Below are 7906 nucleotides of genomic sequence, written 5' to 3' on the forward strand. Positions count from 1 at the left end.
TCACTTTACAATAGAAAATGGTTTTAGCCTCCTAATAGTCTGGTTGGGTACGTGAATAAATCAACCTGATAAGCACCTAAACAAACTGAACAAGGTCAGAATAATTAGCCAGTAGTGAATTGAAGTATTGAATAGGTGGACATATCCTAACTCAAAGTAGCTATGTAAATTCAGCTTGGATCTTCATCTTTAATTAAAAATACATGGGTGAATATGCCTTATCCCAGGCATGAGGAGAAAATGAGAATAAATTAGATCAGAGTGGACCTCTTATTACGAATTATTAATCTGAGTAATATAAATCACATATTCATATATTCATATTACCAAAGGAGCCATACTAGCTGCTCAAACGTCACTCCCAAACATTATTCAGCACAGCAACCAAACATCCCTCAGGTCAGGTATCCTGCTCTTGGCAATGGTCAGTAGCTTAAGCAGTAACATGCACTAATTAGATATCAAGAAGTCAGCTTTGGTTGTAGCTATAGCAGTATAAAAGCATAAGAAATAGAAAATCTTGTGAAAAGATCTGAGAACAAGAAAGCACAGGATGGTATTCTGCCTGCAGCAGTTTGACTCCATGATGTTCTGAAGTAGATGGTATTTGTTGTATTTAATATCTCTGAATAAACTTTCTTTTGGTCAATCAGGTTTTGAACAATGTCAGCTTTTTGTGGGAAAGAGCTGTACAGCTCAACTAGTTATTATGTTGAAAACTATTTCCTTTTGTGTCTTTTGACCCAACTGTAATTCCATCTTATATTGCTTGGATCTTTCTTTGAAAGAGGATAAACAAATATTTGCTATTCACCTTTTTTATGCCACTCAGAATTCTATAGGTCACTTCCCCAGCCAGTTCTTTTACAGATTGAAAAGTCTTACCCTGTCGGTAAAAAGACTTCATAAAGACACATCCCATATTTTTGGTCACTTTCAGCTTTCTATGAATCTTCTCTAGTTCTACTTTATCCCTTTTGAAGATGGGGAGTAGAATTACGTGTAATATTCAGTATGTGGATGTAACGTGGGTTATTACAATGAGTACTGTGCTTTGGTTTTTGTTATGTTCTTACATGATTTTCTTAATCCAAGTTTGTTCTCAGTTATTTCACAGATTCCCAGAGCAGTGACAGTTGCAAATCTAATATGCATGCTTTCTTTCAGATTCTCCAGTCATAAGGAAGATAGGTTCTGTCCAGGACATAAAGAAAATACGTTAAGCAGGATTTAAAGCGGTGCAAAATGCTTCCTCAGTGCAGGCTTCCATTTTAGCAGTAAGCCTTTTATGATTACCTTCTCAGTATGGTTTTCCTAGTGCTTTCATAACACTTATATGTAGCTATGTTTAGACTGTTTTTCCCTAGCTTGCCTATTAGCACATTGCATGCAGCAAGTATTATTCCAAAATCAAGATAAAGGACATGCTCTGTTCCACTCCTATCAATACAGGTTCTTACTGTATTCTTGAATACCCCCTTTTTTGACACATTAGCTGCAATGAAGGGAAAAAAGATAAGGGTTTTCTTAGCACACTGGGAATATATGTGCCAAAATAGTTCCCACTCCATCTTTCCTTTTACCTCATCGTTGCTGTGGAAGCAGGAGATAAGAGCAGCAGCCTGAGGTAGAGCACAAGCTGCCACTATAAATATTGTGAAATGATTATGCAAGACTGTCCAAAATTTGGAAAAGCATTAAAGAACTTGCACATTTGTACACAGATGTTTAAACCTTGGATAAAAATCAGTTAGGAAGAAAGTCAGTGACCTTAAGTCTATTACTGATTTGAGCACTGGATTGAGAACTGAATTAAGCATTGCGTTCATGTCTCATCACCATCCAATACTACGTCTGATGTAGTGTCTTAGGTACTGTAGGAGGCAGCATGAAGGTAAGACTAAAGCTGCTAGTAATAGCAAGAGTCAGTGCCAGGCTGATGCCAATGTACATTCTCAGTTCTCTAAACCTACTAAGACAAAATGTTGCCCAAAGGTGCCATGCATCCAGGACTGGTGCCACAAGGGGGAAAGTAAAGCACTTGAGTCCTGTTTTTGGCATACACAAGCTGTTAGCTTAGCTTGGTCACCTTATGTAAGTACCCTTGACAACCTTGTAGGAATAGGCAGGTATTCCTCAAGTGACAATAAATACATCCCTGCTCAAATGTCTGTCAGATGGTGACAGTTACAGAGAGGCAGAGACTGAAATATCAGCATGAAGAAGTGTGTCTAAATGTCAGAAATGCACTTGTGAGTTCTGCTTTCACATAGAAAAAGATTAGTACAGTTCACTAAGCAACCTGATTTCATTGACATGAATGGCATGGAGCTCGAGACTTCAAAATTGTGCAATGGGAGAGGTACAATTATGGCTGTTTTACAAATCAGCAAACTGAAACTAGGTGTATGGTTATGAATGGCTTCTTATTGCATTAGTATAAAGTCAGCAGAAGTGCTAGAAAAAGCAAATGAAGCGACAAGTGAAGGTGAAGCGAGTCCATGCTCTCACTGTACAAGTGTTTCTATGCACAGGGTGTGTTTCAAACCACGCTTCACTAAAATACCTATTGGTGGTTTCCTGTGGAAGAGCTTCATGGCTGCTTGGAATCCCCTTCTTTTCTTGTTTTCATGCCTCTTTGCAGTTGCTAAGCCAAAAGACAGTCAAAATTTGTGTGTAGTGAGATACAGTGGATGCATAAGGGGGACAGGGGTTGGTTTTACAATGGATAAGCTTTTTATTAAAGCATGGTCACACCCAGGCAAAGTTTGAGAACCTCTGTGTTCTAGAAAGGGTATTTACTCTGAGTCTTTGGTACATTAGAACAGTTTCTGTTGATTTTTGGTTAATGAGCAGTAGTAGGGAAAGATATCAGGCACATGGAGCTACATTTTTCTAAATAAGGATGTGGTTGATTAAGGTGAGCAGATTGAGGGTCAAAGGGATTATGCAAATCTCACTAAGGTAAATGTTTATGTTAGGGTGGGGATCACGGTCCTGTTTGGAAGCAAACTTAAGACCTTTAAACTTGTTGGAATAATGTGGAGACATTTTTTCTTTAACTAAATTATATGTTACCCCCTTATATGCTAGTGCATTGCAGCTGCACTTTTATTATCCCTGTGTAAAGGACAGGAACTGAACTTCCCAGGTACTGAATTCTGCTGTTATAAGGCTTGGTCATGGTTTATGATGCTGCTCTACCGAAGTACAGGGTGCTGTGAAATCCCTCCAACACCATCTCTTACCTGCTAAACTCTGAGGCTCTGGGTAACCCCAAGATCAGTTCTTCCAGACTACAGGAACCTCACTGGAAAACTGGTGTTCTAGAACAGAGGATTTTTTTCCACTTCCAGTCCCAGATATATTGCCAACATTTTACTCAGCTGTCACCAGGAAACACTATGTTTGGGTTCTATGAAATACAGTCTGATGTGTATTAAAAGCATTTAAAGCATCTCTGGTCATAGAAACAGCCTGCTAGAATCATCACTGTGCTCACTCTACCAAGTATGCTCCATAAAGTGCTGATCCAAAGTCCATGTTATAGCGAGCCCCTCATATTGTTGATTGCAGAGTCATCTTGTAGTATAGATACAAGATTGTTACAACACTACCTTCTGCTGCACATCACCAGTGCTGGCTTGGTCAGACAGCAGCTGGATACCTACTAACTTCAGTGGGAGAAGAAATGGAAAACTGCAGAATATCATTATTCTGACAAGTTGAAAGGCTAAAAAGCAGCATTAAACCATCAGTCTTTAATATCACCAGAGAAATCTCCGTCCTCCAGAAGGAGTCAACTTACATACAACATCCTCCCAATATATCGCTGCTGAAAGCCTGTGTACTGTCAGCCCTTAGCCTTCTGAGTGGTCCATACCAAGTGGTGAACTGTCAAGATGCTCATCTCAGTCACATTATCCTTTTTCTCATTTGCTTGCTCATGGATAAGAGTAACACACTGCAGGAGCATTTTGCAGTGGATAATAATGCTGCCATCATGTATTTGGTTGATACACGGAGAGAGGATCTCCAGCTGCAAGACTTCAAATATGAGAGCTTTACTGGTGTTTTTATTCTTGTTAATAGTCCTTCCTGTGTTGGGAGAAGAGCCTGGGTGATGAATAGGAATGGAGGGTATTAATTTTCATTTACTGAGCTGTCTAGCAATAATTTGAACCACCCACACAGCTGAACAAGTTTGATTTCAGAGCCAGGGAGGTTATCAACACCAGTAAAAATGCAGTTGTCATATAGCTTAAACACTATGCATGAGCAAAAAACCTCCTGGTGTATCACTCATATGCAAATTGAAAGTATTTCTGTAACCTCTGACCCTGCTTGTAAACAGCAAATTCCAGGAATTCTGCTGGAAACCATGCATTACTAAGGCAAAATTGTACTTAGCAATAAACACGCTTTCCTCTGTGAAAGAATCGGGAAGTGGAAGAATGCAAGACCTTGAGATGCACTGCTGATTGTGGGGAAATTGCTGAGGCCACCTCCTGCCTAATGCCTGGGAAAACACCCACCCTTGAGGAGCTCCTGGTGGAAGTCTGTAAACTAGACATGGCTGGTGCATGAGCACCCCATTAACATGCTATCAGGCATTTGCAGATGCTGGCTGTGCCGTGCCAAGGATGAGTGGACAGGACCGAAGCTTGCTCTGGCATGAAGCAGGATGTCATTGGACATCATCGTTCAAAGTACCCAGTGGAAGGACGGGATGTTTATTTGAATGGCAGCAGGAGGACTGCAGAGCACGTAGGTGAGAATGGGAAAGACACAAAACACAGTAGCAGTCCAAAATGAAAAATCCCCTTGGAAGGGGAGAGCTTTCCAGTGATCAAAGAGAACAGTGAGAAGGTTGCTGGCAGGTGATCAAGGAAAGAAACGTGAATCTTGGATAGAAGCTAAGTGCAGGAGAAAACAAGAATTCAGAATGGGTGCTTGCTTCAAAGATGTTATGCCCAAGCTATGTTTAAAATAGCTAGTGTGGGTACTGTCACCTCAGCTTCATGTTCCAATATTATGTGGCACCTGAGGGAGAAGAGTTTACAATCATCTGAGAACTCAGCATTGCAAGGAGTAAAGATCGATCTGGTTTAAAGCTAATCCAGGCTGTATATACACAATTTGACATACACTGGAGGCAAATTGAAATAAAAACCCAAAGGTTGTCATCTGTGGAAAATACACCACATGGTGTCCTCCATTGGGATTACCACTCAGCCACCATCTCCTTCCCAAAAGTATTTTCATAAGGTTCTTGTATGCAGCTCTTTCAAGGACATGAATTTTAAATCCAATAGCACAGTGTTTTTGAAATACTGCAGGAAATACAAGCTTTACAGCCTATGTGTTAATACCAGTGTGCTAGGGCTTTTCCACTAAGCAGCAGAGATGGATTATTCTAATACAAAGCAGACCTGACTTCTGCTACTGGTGTTGCATGTATCCTCACACAAGGAAAATACATGGTTTCTTCATGATGGAAACATCAACAGAAGGCAGGGACAGCATCATGTAAAGAACTACAATGCCAGTCCATGGTGGTTAGCCCACTGGCATCGGGATGCTGCACCAAATGGACACACTGGGTCATTTCAGTGTTGTTCTTCCTGTTTGTTAAGCAATGCAAGAAAGACTTTTCATACATCAAAGGCAATAAAGCAAAATAATGCAACAACAACAAAAAATATGAGATCTATTTAGTAACTCATTAACTTCAATGTAGAAAACAGGAAGTTTTACTACACTAATTTTCTGTATTCAGGGAATATTTTAATTTACCAGCATTCAGACTCTGAATGCTGAATTTTTCAGAATAGGAAACTTGCATAATGTTACTGGCAGATCAAGCTGACATTTTAGTGGGTTTCTTTTTTTTTCAGCCCTGAAGATCTCTGTAGTTGTGATGGGCTGTGGTAGTTAAGCCAGCCTGTCAGCCTATGGTGGCTCAAAGGGGTGATTCTGCCCATCTCTCAGCCATGTGATCCCAACTTTTTGGGCACTGTGAGCCAGGATTCAAGTATGCTAGGTGCTGTACTCCGTTCCTCCTCTCCATTTATCAGTTCCTTGAAACACATTTATGGGAAATGGTGTAGGTCAGCACCTACTCTTATTTACAATGTGTAGAGCCTCTTCAGTACACATCACTGCACAGAGGGCAGTTCTGCTTCCTGCCTGTTGGAGTTTCATGTTCACATTGCTGCCTTTTTGCTGGCTGTGGCAATTGCCTGACCTCTGTTGGGACAATCCAGTTTACTAATCTGATAGGAAACAACCTGATTATTTTCATGAGTCAGTTCTCTGCTATATTAGGTAGCTAATTTAGCTCATAAAAGGACATGCTGGACAACTGAAGGCAAGCTGTGTGGTTGTTGAACTGGCAAGGTGGGAGAAGGAGGAAAGACTGTCCTTGGTGGGGGAGAACAGTTCATCTCAGGTCACTTACCCACTTCTAAACTGAACAGGCTGCTGAAACACCCTTGCAAAGGTGAGAAATAACTAATGGACAATGAGTCAGTGTGTTTATTGCCTTGTCTTGCAATTGGTGCTGTTCTAGTGTTGGCATGATGAACTAAAGGATGCAGTCACTGGAAAAGGTGGTGGTTCAAAGGCAGTGATTCAAATGAGATATAAAATTAAGTTCTTAAAGGGTGAATTTTCTTAAAAAGCACTATTGAGAAGGTCTGCAGTTTTCAGCAGAAATTCCATAGGGAATTAAGATAAAAAACAAAAGTTTAAATGACCCACCCAACAAAAGCAATGGAAGAATTGCCAGTGCTTTCAGACAAGAATGTCTTGTCCTCCAGCAAGCAGCCTACATCACCTCCAGGACTGAACAGCAACCACTCTTCCCACTCAGACATGAACAACATCACCCAGCTGGGAGTGGCCTATAGGCACACTCCCTGTAGCCATCATGCTTGGACCAGAGTCAAGAGTTACACTAGGCAATGTGTGATCAGAGGTGAACATTCCTGCTGCACTTACCAGTCTCCTGAAGAGATCCTATGGACTTGCAGAAATGGTACAGATCAGCACCCACTCTCTTACTGTTGGATGTGGAAAGTAATAAATTATGGGGCTGACAAACTACAGCATTTTAGTAAAGGGAGTTTGCAGTTGGTTTTGGGTTTCTTTACAGACATTCTTGGATTTACTTTCCAAGATGTGGACCCCAGAGATGCCAGGCAGATATCATAGATGAGCAATTAGTACCTCTGCAGCAATACTCAAAGAACTGAGCATGCTCAGTATTTCTCCAAGAGAGCTGAGGAACTAGCTGTTGATTTGCCAAAACTTACCTTTGTTCCTGTGATTTCCATGGGCTGGATTGGGGATTTGCCAGCCCTTTCCAAGCCATCAGCTCACAGCTCATCTACAGCCGTGGCCAGTAGGATGATGGGAAGTTAAATCCAATTGTTTAGAGTAAGAGAACTGAGAGCCTGTGATGTGCGTGGCATCGTCAGGTCTCAGGAGGTAAGAGTGCTCAAATTCACTGGAGTGGAGGCATGCAAGATGTGAAATCCAGTATTTTTTAAAAGCCCTGCAAAAATCCTAAGCTATTTGCAACCCAATCTCCTCAGCAATGTGGAAATTCAAGTCACCTGTTAGAAGCACTCTCTTGGACTGTTTTCTGTGTGCCTTGCTTTGGGTTTAGTCCATTTCCTACTGATGTTAATGTCTTTTTCCTTCAGCCTTATTTTGTCTCTTCCCCCATCTTCCTTTCTATTTTTTTTTCTCTCATTCATGTCAACAGCTGGAGATTGAGCTGTTGGGTGAGATTTCTTGCTATGCTGGGCAGTTATACCCGTTGACCCAGTGCCTGCTGTGACTTTGGCTAAGATAATACAATTCATTCAGTGTCATTCACAGCAGGAGCAGAGAAGAAATT

The sequence above is a fragment of the Melopsittacus undulatus genome, chromosome 3 (assembly GCF_012275295.1).
Source record: "Melopsittacus undulatus isolate bMelUnd1 chromosome 3, bMelUnd1.mat.Z, whole genome shotgun sequence".
Classification (NCBI taxonomy): Eukaryota; Metazoa; Chordata; class Aves; order Psittaciformes; family Psittaculidae; genus Melopsittacus; species Melopsittacus undulatus.